This window comes from Mixophyes fleayi, chromosome 1 (genome assembly GCF_038048845.1).
Source record: "Mixophyes fleayi isolate aMixFle1 chromosome 1, aMixFle1.hap1, whole genome shotgun sequence".
NCBI lineage: Eukaryota > Metazoa > Chordata > Amphibia > Anura > Limnodynastidae > Mixophyes > Mixophyes fleayi.
This window is the reverse complement of record NC_134402.1, coordinates 370,941,917-370,961,053: the sequence shown is the minus strand read 5'-3', so window position 1 is coordinate 370,961,053 and position 19,137 is coordinate 370,941,917. Positions and strand designations below refer to the sequence as shown.

At 42.8% G+C, this 19,137-nt stretch overlaps 1 long non-coding RNA gene across 1 annotated transcript; it reads right to left on the bottom strand.

The window, feature by feature from the left end:
* Positions 1 to 8,105: 8,105 nt before the first annotated feature.
* Positions 8,106 to 19,137, bottom strand: LOC142109002 (uncharacterized). The gene is made up of 4 exons (XR_012680257.1): positions 19,052 to 19,137; positions 17,089 to 17,270; positions 10,157 to 10,275; positions 8,106 to 8,261 (listed from the first exon to the last, which is right to left on the bottom strand). It is a non-coding gene; the product is annotated as an uncharacterized LOC142109002 (long non-coding RNA).

Genomic DNA, 19,137 nt, shown 5'->3' with positions numbered 1-19,137 from the left:
AGAGCTGAAGGGGGTGCTGGGAAAGGAGGTGAAAGCCGAAGGGGGTGCTGGGAAAGGGGGAGAGAGAGCTGAAGGGGGTTCTGGGAAAGGGGGAGAGAGAGCTGAAGGGGTGCTGGGAGAGGGGATGAGAGAGCTGAAGGGGGTGCTGGGAGAGGGGGTGAGAGCCAGGGGGTGCTGGGAGAGGGGGTGAGAGCCAGGGGGTGCTGGGAGAGGGGGTGAGAGAGCCGAAGGGGGTGCTGGGAAAGGGGGTGAGAGAGCCAAAGAGGAAGGGGTGCTGGGAGAGGGGGTGAGAGAGCCAGGGGGTGCTGGGAGAGGGGCTGAGAGAGCCAGAGGGTGCTGGGAGAGGGGGTGAGAGAGCCAAAGGGGAAGGGGGTTCTGGGAGAGGGGGTGAGAGAGCCAGGGGGTGCTGGGAGAGGGGGTGAGAGAGCCAAAGGGGAAGGGGGTTCTGGGAGAGGGGGTGAGAGAGCCAAAAGGGAAGGGGGTGCTGGGAGAGGGGGTGAGAGAGCCAAAGGGGAAGGGGGTGCTGGGAGAGGGGGTGAGAGAGCCAAAGGGGAAGGGGGTTCTGGGAGAGGTGGTGAGAGAGCCAGGGTGGTAGGGAGTGCAGGAAGAGGAGTGAGAGAGCCGGGGGTAGAGGTTGCAGGAAGACGTGTGAGAGAGCCAGGGGAGTAGGTGGTACAGGAAGATGTGTGAGAGACAGCGGAGAAGGTGGTGCAGGGGGTTAAGGAGAAGATGGTGCAGGGGCATAGGTAAAAGAAAGTGTAAAGGGAGAGACATCTTAAGAATGGGAATGTCAGGGATGCAGCCATCATAAAACACAAGTAGTAATGAAGAATGGAAATGCACAGAGGGGACAAGTGTTAAAAAAAATAAAAAATCAAGCCTTCATACTCCATTCACTTATATTTTCTATACCCCCACTCCTAAATTTCTGCTTCGACCACTGCCCTCTATTCCTGCTCCCCACTGCCTGTGTGAGCTGACAGCTGCTGATCCCTCCTCGCCCAGCGTGCCCAGTAGGAGAACAGAACACAGGATGCCATAATCTGGTAAGTTCATATATTTTCTCGTGTGGAATATGTTTTTAACCATCCTTTCTTGAACTGGGAACACTACAGCGTATCCAATAATGTTTAACACTATGTATTGCTCATTATTGCGCTGTAAGGTTTTTTGCATATTTATCTGTACAGAGATTTTTAATTAAGAGGAAAAAACATTGCTTGTCATAAATTTTATCTGTAATTGTGTCAATATATCTATTTTTGTTTGCATTGTAAATGATGTATTAAGCTGCTCTTGGGACTCACACTCAGAATCTGATATGCTGTACCAATTTTTATTTGTGAATGAGTTTTTGTCTGAGCTTTACTAATGATTTGGGGGCACTACTATGGCATAATGTTATTTGGGGTCACTATTGTGGCATAATATGATTTGGAGGCACTGTTGTGACATAATATGATTTGTGGGCACTACTGTATGGTATATGTTTTGGGGGCACTGCTATGCCATAATATGATTTGTGGGCACTTCTGCATGACCAAATATGAATTGAGGGTAATACTATGTGGCATAATATGACCTTGGGGCACTACGATGTGGCATAATATGAACTGGGCACACTACGGTGTGGCATCATATGAACTTCTGCCAAAGGCCAGTTTTTCATTGTTGAATATGATGGGAGCCCAAAGAAGTTGCTGTATCAGGGCCCAAAATTCCTCTTGTCAGCCCTGCCTGTGAGTCAAGGGGGTAGACGTCTCCAGGTATTTGCTGTAATGTGGGGGGTGATGCCGGTTGCTGTAATGTGGGGGGTGATGCTGGACGCTGTAATGTGGGGAGTGATGCTGGACGCTGTAATGTGGGGGTGATGCTGGACGCTGTAATGTGGGGGGTGATGCTGGACGCTGTAATGTGGGGGGTGATGCTGGACGCTGTAATGTGGGGAGTGATGCTGGACGCTGTAATGTGGGGGGTGATGCTGGACGCTGTAATGTGGGGAGTGATGCTGTAATGTGGGGGGTGATGCCGGTTGCTGTAATGTGGGGAGTGATGCTGGACGCTGTAATGTGGGGAGTGATGCTGGACGCTGTAATGTGGGGAGTGATGCTGGACGCTGTAATGTGGGGGGTGATTGATGTAGTATGAGTGTGTGTGGGGGGTTATTTATTGCTGTAATTTGGGTACTAATAATGTATTGTCATGGTATTTATTGATGTAATTGGGGTGCTAATAATGTAATGTTGAGGGTCATTAGGAGAAATAAATACCCCCTCCCCCCCCACACACACACACACTCATACTACATCATGTTGTACTGCGCCAGCATCAGTGTGCAACAATATAGTGCATGGAGCCCACGTGGGCCTGTGTGCTTTAAATGCCAGGGCTGATTTTTAGTCCCAGTCCGGCCCTGGCGGACGGCCACGGTTCCTAAACACACGAGAAGTAGCACTCACAGTCCGGTGAGTGACACACTCTCAGTTTTCATGGTCACTGCTGCTGTCATTCTATCGGTTTTCCTGGTCACTGCTGCTCCTCTGTCCCTCTATCAGTTTTCTTGGTCACTGCTGCTGTCTCTCCAGTTCATTAGTTGTCTTTTTTATCTGTTTTCCTCTATAGTCTCTTTTTACAAGGCTCCTCAGCCCTCTCTCTGTTACTCTGCTTCCTTGAATTACTGTCTCCACAGTCTCATCATTTTTCCTGTCACACAAAACACAGAACTTTTTAGCAGCCTTCACAGACTGGACTTTTCTGGGTCTTAAAGTCTCTCCAGTATCATTCTGTGAGACAGTCCTGTTTCACTGGGTCCTAATGCCCAACAGTTTCTGGGTATCACACTTACCTGTCTTTAGAACAATACTCCCATGTCACGGTCGTCTGAATTTCTTGATCCGATTCGGGACCCTTGGGCCTAGCTGGAGCAGGACTGAAACAGAAACTAGCAGCCTGGATGATCTTCCTGCTCATGTTCTTGCTGAATGTAAAATATAGCAGGTGAATGAGCAGTCTGGAAATGCTGACAGAAACACTGCACTTAGTAATGCAGACAGGAACACTGCACATAGTAATGCAGACAGGAACACTACACTTAGTAATGCAGACAGGAACACTGCACTTAGTAATGCAGACAGGAACACTGCACTTAGAAATGCAGACAGGAACACTGCATTTGTTATGCTGACAGGAACACTGCACTTAGTAATGCAGACAGGAACACTGGAACCTGGAGCCAAGAACTATCCTCTGGAGAGAAGTGTGATGTTCTGGCAATGAACAGATCACAGCAGCAGGTTTAAATAGGGTGTCCCAAACAACTATTGGCTGATCAGTTCATTTGATCACAGCTACTAAATCTGGTTGGTCTGGAATGATCACCTGACTGCATGCAGACATTCCAGTAGATGAGTTCATATATCTGATCTGATACATAATGTCTGTTAGCAACTCTGATTCTCTGCCCACCATGACTTTTTGCCTTGGATTTTGAGTACTCTTATGAATCATGATTGTATAGCTTTCCCAATTGTTGCTGACCAGACCAATCTCCTGGATTGTGATATGCAGCTTCGTAACTGGCTTGTTATTGACCTAGTCTTTTTTTGCTACAATTTGTTGACCTGTTTTCCTGGCTTATATGCCTATTTAACAACTGCGGCTTGTGTTAAAGAACTGAGGGCAACACTATACCTTTAATAAAGTTACGTTTTAAGGGAAAACTGTCTGCCATAGGTGAAACCACAGTAGTATTGCCCAGTTGTCCACAAACAGGTTTTGAGCCAAAAATTATTATGGTTTCCAGTCCTTTCTCTTCTTCTCAACTTTCGCAAAATGTACAGGTCAACTAATGGTTCTCTGCTGTTACAAGATACAACACCCATCAGTATTCTGGTAGTCATGCTGAAAGGTGAGTACAACCAGGTATAACCATGTTAGGAAACGTGTCTATTACTTTACAACCTGTTATAAATCCATATAAACTAAAACACAGCAATTCCAGAATGCATATGTGACAGCCATGGTTTATATACTGTTGCCATGTATAACAAAGTTCAACGAAGTTCAAATAGAAAATTACATTTCAGTTCACATGAGTATGCTGGTCATAGGTTGTTGTCACATGCCTGCTTGTAACAGATGTTTAGACATTAATTTTGACACATGGACCATTGTGCAAATACAAGACCTCATTAACAATGTGTCTTATCAAATGCTTATCAAATACTAGTGGCACGCACAAGGGTTTTCCTTTATTTTCTTTACAGAAAAATGGGAAACCCATATGACTTAAGGTTAGCTCAGCTTACAAACACCAACTCACACCTTATAGAAAATGTTATTCCCTAATTCCAATAATATACTGGTCCCAGTGAGAGTCATTGAACCCAGCCAAGTTTAATGATAGTAATGTTAGCAATGTACAATGTTCAGTTGTAACATGAAAATATACCAAATTTATTATGCTGAACAAATTACAAAATTAACTAATAAATAGATAGTTTAATGGTATAAAATATCTGGGTTTTATAAAAAATATACAAAAAGTGACTCGCTATAGCACTTGTTTTGTTTGTCTATCTTGTTTATTTCTAGAAAGTATATACACACACTAAAGTAGTAGCATACATATTAGAATATGGTGTATACGTAAATGAGGCATAAAACAAATAAGCAGAAAAATCTATGCAACTATAATGGTATCCTGTTAATTATAAACCAACAAATAGTATCCTTATAAATATTAAGCAACAAATATTTTCAGTATGAAAACAAACAAGATTTCAGAAATGTAGTTAATCAAACATGGCTAAAATTATGCAATCCTCAATTTGGCTGGGATAATGCTGATACTATTAAATGGAGTCAAGGTTGCCATCAAAAATGTTTGTTACATGGTCTCTGTACTCTTCACAATTTACCTCATGCGTATCATGATTTTTCTATGTATGTAGTAAAACACCTCCACATAAACTAATAGTCCAACAGATCTCCTTCCCAGATGCATGCATGTCCCCAAAAGGCAGCATTTATGTTATATCAGCTACAGAATTTAAGGACTATATTAAAGAAAATTTAGAGAGAAGATTCATAAAACGATACAATTCCGTAGCAGAGGCCTGATCATTTTTGTTTGATTGTAGCTCAACACAATGGGGTAAAATTACTATATAGCACCCTTGGTACTTGTTACTAATTAAATGCAGTGATCTAACTTAATCAGATAGTGATTAATTACCCCACATCTTTCAAATAACCATGCCTAAGTGCAATAGGAATCTTCTGCTTCATTGACAGAGTGATTCTAAAACTTAAAACTAAGGAATGTAAACGGACAGACATCATTATTATTATTCTTTATTAATAAGGCGCCACAAATTGTTCGTAGCGCCGTACAGATTACAAACAATAGACCATACAAGGTATAACAGCATAGAACAAGAAACAAGTACCACTAAAACTCCAAAAGCCCCAAGTATAACTAGTACCAGAGTAGCGGGAGCAGAAGTAATAGGTAGTGAGACAGACGGGAAGAGGGCCCCGATGCAAAATAACTTAGTAAAATCATAATGTACAAGATAATCCACAATCAGCTAATCAGAAGACAGCCAGTGAGAAATGTTTAGCTAATGCTGATGATCATAATCATCATTAGCCCGTATTTTGCACCAGGGTTCGAACACCTGCATGAGATACATCTTCTGAAAGGAATATATGCATCTGTGTGCAGGTCTGACCCTATTGCAACAACACTCCATTATTATACCATACTTGCCTACTTTCAGTAGGCGACGTCCAGGAGAGGGGCGTGACTAATGTGACCATGAGTAAAATTACGTTTTGTCGCGGGGGGCGGGGCCAAAAGTACGCGCTTCTCTGTGAATTGCGTCATTTTAACAAGGGAATTCTGGGATGCGGGAGAAATGCCAGCTCTCGCGGGAGCCCGGGAGACTGACCCGGAATTTCGGGAGTCTCCCGGACTTTCCGGGAGAGTTGGCAAGTATGTATTATGCTCTGCCTACTTTTGACCTCCCCTTCTCTCCCCCACTCCACCTCTCTAAGCGTATTTTGTTGTAAGTGGATGATGCAACTGAATCTGCATACAAATGGAAGCATGTCTTTTTCGTGCACATACGCAGTAAGTTAAGTCTGGTGGTTTCAGTCCTGGACACCCGCCTTGATGTGGGTGGTATTATAAGGTATCAACATTGTAGGCACATATCCTACTTGGTCTCTATCAGCTTCAGTGTGTAATGTGCCTGGGCGATTCATCATCATCTTTTATTAGTGAGGCTCCACAAAACTGTACAGCCCCAGGCAACAAATATACAAAATACAAATCATACGAGAAAATAGAACAAGCACATATGAGGTTGCAGGTGATGCAGACGTGAGACAGAGGGTAGAGATTGTCCAGGTTGAGTGAGCTTAAAAGGAGAGTGAAATGTTGAGACAAAAGGAGTTAGTGTAAAGGAAGCGTATGTCTTTTTTGTGTGCCTACGCAGCATGGAAATTAGTATTTTATGCAAAAAAAACATATACACCTAACTCTAAAGGACCCCATGAGTGGGCAGTGGTTTGATGTAAAATTAGCATAATCATATGTCTTGGCCTGCTCACAGTGCTCAGAACAGATGTCACTCGATCCCAGTCCGATCAGGTGAGGTACAGCGTTTCATAAGTAGGGAACAACATGGGATTGTTCAGAAATGTATGAAGGGTAGGTGTTGGTGAGAGCCTTGAAGGTGAGAGTGACAGTGGCAGTGGCAGTCAATGCATGTCGAGGCGGATGGGATACGTGCAAGCGCAACTAATATACTTTAAGGGCAGGCACATGTAAGTGTGGCATGTCCCCTGAAGATGCAGCCTATTCTGAGTTGGCCATATTTCCAAATAAGCCTGTTAAAAAGCATATATTTAGCTACTACTTAAGCTGTGGTGTAAAGATATGTGATGATAATCATCACCACGCATCTTAGTAAGTATAACAAAAGAGAAGCGCTCATAGCCTGAGTGGATGCATCTAATGCATGGGGTCTCTCCCACAAAAGATGCATCCAGCCCCAAGCTATGACATGCAGGGCCGGCCACTCTATAACAGGAAGTTGTCCATCCCCAAGGTAAAACTAGCCCCATGCTGATAGAGCTGGGGCTCTTCCAAACCCCTTTTATATTGGGGGAAAAGGTAATAATTGAAAGTGCATAAAAATGGCAATCGGCAATGGTTGTGGTAATATTGGTGGCTGATAATACTGTCTGCCTAAAAGTAGCAACACACACTTTCTCAAACACCTTATGTATCAATTGTTCTCCACACCTCTTAGATTGTGAGCACCTTTGGACAGGGCCACCTCTACCTATTGTGTAGATTCCAAGCTTATTTGTCCCAATTATACCCACTTCATGCTGACTAACCGTCCAGGGGTGCCTCACTGTGCCAGGGAAGCCTACGTAGTACCTTCTAAGGTTCTTATAAGCATTTAGGCAAATGCAGTTAGAAAATACAACAGTATATTTATTGTAATAACAACAATCATTAGAATACTATATACAAACAGTAAATAAATGCCAGGTGGGTTTACCACATTATCTGTCCCTTACCCCACTAGTTTAAGGAGTTACAGTCACCTGGCTGTCCTGACTTGCAAAATCAAAGACCCATGGAGTTCTTCTGAGCTGCAGATGTACCAGCAGAAGTCTAGATTCCAACACTGGTGCTCTTCCCAGGATACAAGCCACAAGATACAACCCACTTTAGCCACACAATAATTCTACAGGCAAAAAAGTCTGTCAATCTGAGGTCCAGAAAGTCTTGATATCTTGCTGTTCCAGGCCGCTTGGCCAACTCTTCACCAGCGTGGTGGGGCTCTGGGTATCAGTCTCCAAAATCCCCAGAACCTGGCAAGTATCTCCCGATGGAGTGAGGTGATGACAAGTCTCAATAAGTAGCAGCAGCCTGCTTCTCTGGACACAGGACAGTGATGATCACCTGGTCCTCTGGTAGAGAATAAAAACTCAACACCAGTCAGTCACAACCTTCCAGGAATCACTCCACACCAAGAACAACCCCTCCCCCCCTGGAGTGGCTCCTTATATCCAGGGTCAGATTTCCACTGTGTTTTACCCTCCCCGGGCGAACCCCTGGATGTCTCCTTCTTAAAAATGGTGGGTGCTGGATCTGGGGGTTGGAATGGGAGTGGAGATGAGCTGTTTTTCCACAGTGAATCCCCTGCTGTGTCCCAGCCACAATGTCTGGGCCAGTCCTGTGGAAGACAATGGATAATTAGCCTTCCCCACCTCCAGATCTAGGAGAGCACTCAACCCTTTCTGTAATTAACCCCTTACAAGCTTTTTCATCCAGACAGAGCTTCCAGCTGTTCTGGACTTCCTGCAGAGAAAGGAAGGGGAGAATAAATGCAGCTACAGCCTCCTCACCTGTATCCTGGACCCCATCTGATCCTTAATCCACCTTGCCTCAATTTAAGAACAATGTATCACAGTATCACTGCAATATCAACAATATACAATAAACAATATACATTTTACAATGAGTAACGTATAGTGAAAAGGTCTTCTATATAGGTATGGCTACAATATCCCATTATCCATGTAATTTTGACATTGCATTTGCATTCTGGTGAGCTGGGGAACATTAACATAGCTTTAAAAAGTACATGTTATTATGCTCCACATTTTGTGAGAAATGAAGGACGGGCTGGTTAAGTTGATATCAAACTTGTTTTGTCACACCTACAGTATGTTTCCTGTTATTGTAATTTATTTGTATCATGATCCCCTCAATGCACAGCACTGTAATATGACAGCGGTTTATAAATAAAAGATAATAATAATAATAATAATAATAATAATATTAAGTAATACTCTGTAACGTGTAAAATATATTTTGGAATATTCTATTAAAAATGAAATCTAAATAGGACTGTTTATTAAAGTTTGGCATTGTTAGTAATATTCTCTTTATATCAATAAAGGTGGGCACGGACATGAGAATGGACAATTATTAATATTAGGTATATTAATCCAGCATGCCTATGGCTGATCCAAATTTAAATATAACCCTGTTGGTGATGCCCAGTCTCAGGATGGCACTGTGTGAGGTTATGTCCCTGCATCTCATTATAGTTTTCATGTAATACCAATGACTAATAGATTTTTTCCCTGCTGCAGTGTCCAATTTCCTAATTAACCAGAATACGAAATATTGCGGGCGTGACGGAATTGGAAGGTCACTATATGCATACATGTATGTTATAGCCTGGTTTCTAGTAATGTGATTATCTGTAATGGGATGTATGTCTCCTGTGAGTAGCTAAGGCCGGAGGTAAAAGTGACACCAAAGTAGTGGGCATGAGGAACGGGGAGAATATGATATTGTCATGTGCGAAGTCACATAAATATTGGGCAAGCAAGCCCAGGTTTGTATATATAGTGCAGGAATAGGTGTGCAGTGCATATATTAAGGACTCCTAGATACCTGCAAATGCACCTGTTTAATGTCAGACTTTATATTCATCTGGTACTGGTTCTGCTAAGCATACCTAGGTGCATATTTGAACTTCATTTCTCTATTTCACCATTCATACTTCTTGTGATTTTACACAGATTAGACACAGATGAGACATAAAGGGCCAACTTGTGGCAGTCAATGCATGTTGAGGCGGATGGGATGCACAGTAAAAGCATGCACATGTGTCTCCTGGAGATGCGGCCTATTCTGAGTTGGCCATATCTCCAATTGCGCCTGTTAAAAAGCATATATTTAGCCACCATTCGAGTTGTGGTACAAGGGCATGTGATGATAATCATCACCACCCAGTGTCGGACTGGGACACCAGGGGACTGCAGTGGTAGGGGCCCATGGAATACTGTGTGTGCGCCACTGCACAGTGGGAGCGTGCCTCTGAAGAGGCGTGGCCAGCCACCATGTAGTCAAGCCAGCCACTTAAAGGGTTGTGGTCGGTGGCATTTGTACCGAAAGAAAAACATAAAATTTATTAATTTCAATAAGTTTTATCAACATTTTATATAAGTTATATATTATCTATGTTTTAAAATATTTTGCTCCTGAAAGGCAATTTTTATTTCTGAAAAAATATATTTATAATAGTAATATATAAAATACTGTCCATGCACTTACCTATATCAAAGTTAACATTATTCCTTCCTTCTTTCTTTTCTGTCTCTTTCTCTTCTGTCATATCTCTTCTGATGTCTCCAGTTCAGCTATGACATCGGTGCAGGGAGACTACCCAGAGTCTGATAGGGGATAATGTTAGTAGGTGAGGTACAGAAGAAGGGAGGAACAATAGAGGCAGTGTGGCAGCAGGGAGTAAGTGGAGGCAGGGAGCGTGAGTGTGGCTGATAGGGTATCTGGCAACAGGGAGTGAGGTTATTGGGGTATGTGGCAGCAGGGAGGGGCAAGTTGCCATTGGGGGACCTGAAAGCAGGAGGGGCAGTGTGGCAGTCAGTTTGTCTGTCAGCAGGGAGAGGGAGTGTGGCAGATGGGTAGTCAGGCAGCAGGGAGAGGGCATCCACATAACCCCGCCACTCGCTCTCAACTCGCTCTCCCCCTTACCTTTCTGGCTCCCCCTGTGCCTGTTCTGTTCTCCCTCCCTTAGGATGTAAGCTCACTTGAGCAGGGCCTTCTTCCCTCATGTCTCCCTACCTGTTCTTCTGCTCCGTTTTTTGCATCAGCCTGCCTGGAGTTTCTGAAGTATTGGTATTTTTGTTTATTGTTTTGTACTGTTTCACCCTGTATAGTCAACTGTTTTGTACTGTGTACGGCGCCGCGGAAACCTTGTGGCGCCTAACAAATAAAGGATAATAATAATAATGATAATAAATTATGCAAAGCTTGGCTCAGCCTCACACACACATGTAATCCCTATCTCATACACACTGACTCAAATTATCTATCCTACACCCACAAACAAACACACCTCCAGGCCAGTGGGACACAATGGTAAGATCATACTTGCCTACTTTCTGACTCTGCCCTCTGGTCATATGACAGGGGTAGGAGGGGGCGTGGTGCCAAAATAAACAGCATTGAATAGCGTAGGGCGGGGCTTAATGACGTGATTAAGCCCCGGACCCTATATTCAATGCCCCGTTAATTTTGGCAATTTTTCAATGATCCCAGGAGGTTTGCCTACTCTTTTGGGGGTCCAGGAGGACTCCCCGAAATTTGGGAGCCTCCCAGAGATTCCGGGAGAGTAGGCAAGTGTGGGTAAGATCTAGTTGACCTGTCTTATGTTTGATCCATGCTCAGCTTTACTGGTACTGGGCCTAATTCATTAAGGAAAGTAAGGCAAAAAAATGTGTAAGTTTTCTCCTGGACAAAGCCATTTTACAATGCAAGGGGTGCAAATTAGTTTATTATTTTGCACATAAGTTAAATACTGGCTGTTTTTTTCATGCAGCACACAAATACTTGATAGCTTTATTTGCACACTGAAATTTAAAGCTAACCTAGGATATGCCCTATCCAACTATACATCTGTCCCCACATTTTAAATTTACCTTCCCCCCCAATGCAACATGGTTTTGCTTAGGTGAAAAGTTTCTCAGTATTTTTGCTTAACTTTCCTTACTGAATCAGGCCCACTGTGTGTGTCTGCTGAGACCCGATTGGAGGACATCAGCACACATAGTTATACTAAGTGTCAGGGTAGAGCTGTCTGTAACTGCGGCACTGGTGGCAGGAGTGGTTGGGGGTCCCTGGAAGGTCACACACCCCCACACAGATATGATCAGGTCCCAGGGCCGGACTGGCCATCTGGAAGTTCTGGCAAATGCCAGAAGTGTGCGTGCATGCAGTATTTTAATATAGCATGCGTGTGTGTGTGCGTGTAGTATTTTAATAAATTATGTGAGGGAAGGGAGGATCTTAATATAGTGTGGGAGGTAGACTATTTAATGGTGGAGTGTAGGTGGGGTCTAATTATTTAAGGTGAGGTGAAGGGACCATTAATTTAATGCTGGTGTGGTTTAGGGCTAACAATTGAATATGGGGCTGATTTTGGGGAGCAGGGCTATTTATTAAATGTGAACATGAATTACTTATTGCCGGGGATGGTTGTGGAAAATGGCTATATTTATTAAACTTTAATGCTATTTAATTTATTGCTGGGACTGTTTGGAGGGAGGGAAATATGTATTGAATAAATAAGTATACTGTTAATTTAATGTTGGGGCTGGTTGGAGGGAAATAGGTATAATTATTAAATGTGAATATTATTATTGTGGGGACTGGAGGGAGGCCTAATTATAAAACGTGAGTGCTATTGTTTTAACACCGGGGCTGGTTGGGCTGTACCCATTTTTTTTTCAAAATAGGGCATCCAATATTCCAGGATCAAGACAACAAGGAACTTAGCTAAAGAAACCAGCTGCTACAAGTGGTGAAAGTGGCCAAGACAGGTAGGAGAGAGCAGGACAGTCTGTCAACTGTCCTGAATCTGGTGGGGCAGTCCTGAATTTGGGTGACTGTCTCACTTAGTCAGGATTTGGTCCGACTGCAAGGACAGTTGGGAGGTATGTCCCACTTCAAAATGTACTGCTTGTGAAAGCAGAGCTGTGTGCTTCTAACAGTAGTGCTTTGGTATTTGTCTAAAATGATAACCATGTTACATAATAGGGACCCTGCTGTCTTAAATATTCTGGGCCCCCTGAGCCTTAATCCAGCTCTGGTTAGGGGAAGGGAACTGATAGCTGCTCGCAATTCCCGGACAGGACACAGCCTGCAGAGCAAGCCGAGGAGCTCTAAGTATCACAAGATTTGGTATTCTAGTGAGACAAAGAACTTCCCTGCTCACTCTAGAGAAAGTTATCACCCTTATGGATGTCAGCAGCACCAGAAGCATAGATAAGTACAGTGGGCTGGGGATGTCATAATGTGAGTGGGGGGATGGCGTGATGTGGCTGGGAGAGCGTGATAAATGTAATGTTTTATTATAATGTATGTATCAATGCCCAATGCTGGCCACACCCACAACACAACGTGGTCACGCCCTTTTCGGCGCCGCCGCTAAGTGGCGGCACATAGTTTCTATCCTGCTGGAATTGAGGTGGGCCTGTGTACTTTAAATGCCAGGGCTGATTTTTAGTCCCAGTCTGGCCCTGTCAGGTATTATGGAATATTATTCAATTCCAATAACAAACCTCATAATTGAGCTGCTGTTTATTGTAAGTATTGCACATTTGATGACTCCAAAATGAATAATAGAAAAAAAACAGCGCTAAAGGAGAATTTATAGATAAAAAATATATTAAATATTATTACTTTCCAGTGTCAGAAACCGCATAGGAACTGGCTCAGTATCATTGAACAATGTATATATTTATTTTCTATTAAAAGACCCAAAAAGGTCTGCACATTTCATTCACAGCTATAAAAAAATATATAATGTAATACACACTATATTGAGAATATATCTTTAAATTAAAAGTAAATATTACAGAGGACTTAGTAGTATAGGTCTCTATGACATAGGGGACTATTTATTAAAGTTAATTTTCATGTAAATTCTTCGAAAACTGCTGTTTTCAGGTAGTAGATGCAAATTTAAGTATGGCCCAAATCTATCAACAGTGCATAGCAACAACTGATGTATATTACCATATGTGATAGTTTTCTGCTCTGTTCAGCTCTGCTCCGAAGAGCAGAGCTTCACAGCGCATGTGTGGAGGGATCATATGATGCCTCCCTGTCACATGACACTCCCACAAGCATAGCAACAGCAGACTACAGTCCAAGGATGTCTGTGTGCATGAGTTTTTTGGTCAACACATGCGCATAAGAAGTTTGCAGGAGTCTGTGGATCGCAATCGTCTTTGGGACAGATGCAGCAGTGAAAAAGGTAATTTTAGTACTTCGCAGGAGCAGCAGTTTTTCGTGACTGCTGTTCCTGTTGAAGTTCTTTAATAAATGTGCACGATATTGCAATCCTTATCTTTGCGATGAGGATTGAAATATATTGTGCATAAAATGCAGTGCTACATAAATAGGGGCCCTAGTGATCAGTTAATGGCAGTATAAACAGATTTAACAGTATTAATATGTAAGTTGTCAAAATACTAAAAACTCTATATTGCTGTTAAACATAATACAGCATTAACATGCAAACTTCAGGATCTCAATGCTCGCTGTATACGGGTCTCAAATATAAGCCACACTAAATGTTAGTGGCAAAGCATTTTTGAGACTCGTATAGAATTGGAAGATTATATATTATCCATATAACGATTTTTTTGAGGTTGTTATTTTAATTAGAAAATAAATATAATATTGTTCACTAAGGCAGTTCCTATGCTGTTTCTGACATTGTGAAATGTAATAGTAATTAATAGAGCAAAAAATAAGTAGTAATTATGCTGTATGTAAGGGAAGTTAAGCAAAAATAATGAGTAACTTTTCACCTGGGCAAAACCATGTTGCATTGGCAGGGGGATAGTTGGATGTATAGTTGGATAGGGCATATCCTAGGTAAACTCCAAATTTCAGTAATTATGCTCTATAAATAAAGTTATAAGGCACTCCCTCATGGTGTTACTTCATTGTAACACCAAACATTCATTAATTTAGACAAAATCTGTCTGCTGCCAGAAACCTGTCATATACACAAACAGACACAATTACTTCCTCACACAGACACAGACAGTGTCGGACTGGGACATGAAGGGCCCACCGGGGGAAATGCAGCGGTAGGGGCCCACTACAATGGGGTGTGGCCAACTGTAAGAGGGGTTGTGGTCAGTCATTAAAGGGGATGGGGTCAGGCCATGGAGGACAACGTATAGCACCTTAGTATGGTCCATAAAGAAAAAGAGGACATTTGCAGTGAGGAGCCGCGAAGGAAAAGACAGAAGAGAAGAAAGAAGTCAATAGGAAAGTAAGTGAAGGGGAGCAAATGCAGCATGGAGGGCACTGTGTGAAACAGGGGAGACAGGGAAAGGGGAGGGATGAATTGAATACAATCAATCATCATCAGCTATTTGTGTGCTGTCCATTCTTTGTGGTTAGTGTTCTCTCCCCTCATAGTGTACACAGAAAACAAATGCTATACTACAGTACTAGAGATCAACCATTCATCATATGAAAACCACAATATAAGGGTATAGACTAAAAATTAATATATCCATGAAGCACTATGGAGACCACAAAATTATTAGCATAAAAATATATGCACATTTAAAATATTACATAAATCTAATTACACTCTAGACACTGGCAAATAAAAACAGGACTCTAAAAAATGATCTACCCACAAAATGTACACTCAATAATAATCCAATGCCACTACAAAGGACAAAAGCAAAACATTAATATTAAAGCATATAGCAGATGCAATCCTATAAGGACCTAACTGTCTGAATGTGTTTTATTCTGATTAAGATATGCTTCTATAGGGAATAGAGTCCCACAATTGATTGAAAACAAATAAACATGGAACATGATATAAACAGTGAATTTGGTTACTAGTTTATTAGGAATCCATTCATTGGTCAGCTGCAATAGGATCCTTTTATAGAGGCACTGAAGACGTATATTGCAATGAAGCCATTCCATTTATCTCCCTCCCTCCGAGGTCACACAGTGGAGAGCTCTAGAGAAGTTTGCACGATTTATTACTTACTGATTACACGGACTCACACTGCAGTTAGGATGGCAACTTTATGACTACAGGACGCCTGCAACTACAGCAGAAGGAGTAATCTGAGATCTGTGTCACTGTGAAGCATTTCTGCCTCTCTCTGTCTCAGGAGCAGGAAGTGTTCTCACGTGCTGGCTGTAGGCAGGGATTAGTTTGACAGTCTCCGTTTCATATGTAGACTGACCGCAACTCGGTAATTCTCTGCTCTGCCTCACCAACAAAGAGGGCGGGGTTATCAGGCAACAGGGCCTCCCGGGGGATACCCCGGCTCCCCGGCAGGCCAGTCCGACACTGGACACAGACACTTACTTACATACACTAACCTTATCCTATCTCCAGCTTCTTTCTTCTGTGGCTTGGGGCAGTGTGGGTAGGGGCGTGTCTATGCTCTGATTGACTTCAAACAGTCACTCAGCCTTTCAGCCAACTGGAGGACAGCAGTGGATGCTGAGGAGTTCCAGCTTGAGCAGGAAACTCCTCAGTCTAGAGAGATGGAGTCTGCTCCTCCACTTGGAACAGGCCAACAGTGCACAGTATTAGCCCAGCCCCCCTTGGGAAGGGGGCAGAGCCGTTCGGCAGGGAGGCCCACCGGGGCCAGTCCGACCATGTAACCACGCATTTTAGTAAGTATAACAAAGAGAAACGCTCATAGCCTGACTTGATGCATCTAATGCATGGGGACAAATAGTGTGGTGTTTCTCCCACAAAAGCTGCATCCAGCCCCAAGCTATGACATACAGGGCCGGCTACTCTATAACAGGAAGTTGTTCGTCCCCAAGGTAAAACCAGCTCCATGCTGATAGAACTGGGGCTCTTCCCCATCCCCATTGTACTGGGGGTAAAGGTAATAATTTAAAGTGTTAAAAATAGTACCTTAATATCTGGCACTGGAAGTAAATGGACAATTTATTATGGTGTGTATTCTAGGAAAACAGGTATTTCTAGTTGCCTTAATATCATTAGACACTAATTCCGTAGTGCTGCACAGCGAACTCACATCAGTCCCTGCCCCATTGGCGCTTACAGTCTAAAATTCCTAACATACACAGACAGAGAGACTAGGGTCAATTTAAAAGCAGCAAATTAACCTACTAGTATGTTTTTGGAGTGTGGGAGGAAACCCACACAGATAAGGTCATAGTTGAGAATCAAACTCATGACCCCAGTGCTGTGAGGAAGAAGTGCTAACCACTAAGCCTCATTATGTACCCCTTACCCCCTTACCTTCTGGATACAGCAGTCTGCTACATTTGTTTATACATACATAAAGCTTGCAATAAAGACATCAGTATTTAGCTCATGTAGTGTGTGCAATTCAGTGGTCAAGGCCATCAAACAAGTTTTCCATGAACTAAGCTCTGTTTTACAGATCTAGGTGTTTATTATCAGTTTATGGCATAATTTGAATATTTACCTTACGCTGATAGCTGTCACATGCCTGCAATTATTGCTCAAGTTATCTGTCATCATATCTGCTCAGCATGTGTAGGTCAGTGTCCTTCCTTCTTTGCTCACTTCTTACAATGTAATTGCTTTTGAAGCTCTTCAGGAAGTCAAATAATCACATGAATTGAGTATTTAGATGATAGTTTATCACTAAAAGGAGAAAGCCAAAAGGTTACTGTGTGCACTACATGAACATAGCGAAAACAAAATAAAAACTTTTCTAAACTCTCTATAATAAATTTAAATGTTTACTTGTCCTGGTTACAAATGTACAGGATCTGAAAACAGTCAGCTGGACATTAGACATATTTCACTTTTTGAAATGTGAGTATCTAAATGGAAATCTCCACCTAAAGCTAAAAATGTAGATTTGTGTACAGTTATGAAGGATACTGTGACTGGATCACTTATAAATAACTGATAGTATAAATTTATTTAAAGGAAATAGCGCAGGGCGCCTTTTTATATAATTGCCAATGCACTTATTTTTGATATTGTGTATATTTTGATATAGGAAATCTTTATTTCTGAGACCAGGGGAGAAAATTAGTTTTTTCCTGTTTTAACCTTGCTAGAGAAAATGCATTATTACTGATGTATATATCTGATATAATAAGCCTTTGTTTAGAAAGTCTTTTGTATATCTTGGTGTAAGGAAATGCCTTGTTTACGGTTTGCAACTTTTCTTGGGGAATTCATTTCTTTGGAGGAAATGTTTATTCTGCAACTGTTGGAAGAAAGCCCATGCTAATCTCATGTTGATTAGATATTTTAATGTGAGTGTCCAATACTCCTTAAGGGAAAGGAAGGGGTAATTAGACTTGCTGTCAGAGGTCCACTGTGTCCAAGATAAGATGCAGTAAGTCACTGCAAGGTTTTAGGATATCACAGATAAGCGTAAATATTGTTAGCTTTGCATTGCTCATAAATCCATATTTGGGTAAACAGGTTGCATCCTGATTCTAAAAATAGCCTGTGAGGCTGTGTCTAAAACAGTATAAAAAGAGAGCCCTTGTATACTTAAATGTATCATTCTGATGTTCCATCTGACCTGACCACTGATACCTTTAATCAGTGGAACTGTCCTTGTCAGGACACTTGAGCAAAATAAACATCACTCTTTGCTTCAAGACCCTGCTTAACAACATCTTCAATATTGCTGTAATCCTGTGACCTACATATTAGACCCAAAATCTAATCCGTTTCCGGCTGTCTGAGGTTTGGACCCAGCTCTCCAGTACCACCGCTCTGCCACTACCCAGCAGCTCTGGCCAGTGTGATAGGCAGGGCCGGATTAAGTCGAGGTCTAACTGGGCTACAGCCCAGGGGCCTCGGGCATCTGGGGGGCCTTTGAAACTGCTGAGCCTGTCACCCCCCCCCCCCCCCAAGCGCTTACCTCTGACTTTTCTTCTCTGTTCTTCCGTCACTCACCCCCAGCTGTAGTCCTTCCATGGCACGCAGTAATCTCCTTACTGAGGAGATCTCGTGAGAGTGGTCTCACTCTCCGGAGATCTCCTCAGTAAGGAGATTACTTACTGAGGTAAGCGCTTTGGGGAGGACTCATGGGGGATGGGGGGGAGCCTCCATTAGCCTGGGGTTCTCCATTCCCTTAATCCGGCCCTGGTGATAGGCCAGGGGGGATTCATCCACAGCACCCTGATCCATAGTAAGCGGACAGGGGTACCAGCCCAAGTGCACCAGCACAGGAGTACACTAGCAGCGACAGTTACCCAGAAGGAACGTGGTTCTGGATGCCATAAAGGAGTCCAGTGGTGGCAGCAGTTCCTCCTACTGCAACCAGAGGGGCGTATTCGGAATAACGAAAGGGGACAGTGGCAAAGTAAGCCCAGACGGTTCCCAGCAACAACAGACAGGGTGGCATAAGCAGTCCATCCGGTCACAGATACAATAAAATAGAAAGTTATTCGTACCTTTGTTCCAGCATTTACCCAATCACGTAAGTAGCCCAGCCGGTTCCCAGCAACAACAGACTGGGTGGCATAGGCAGTCCATCCGG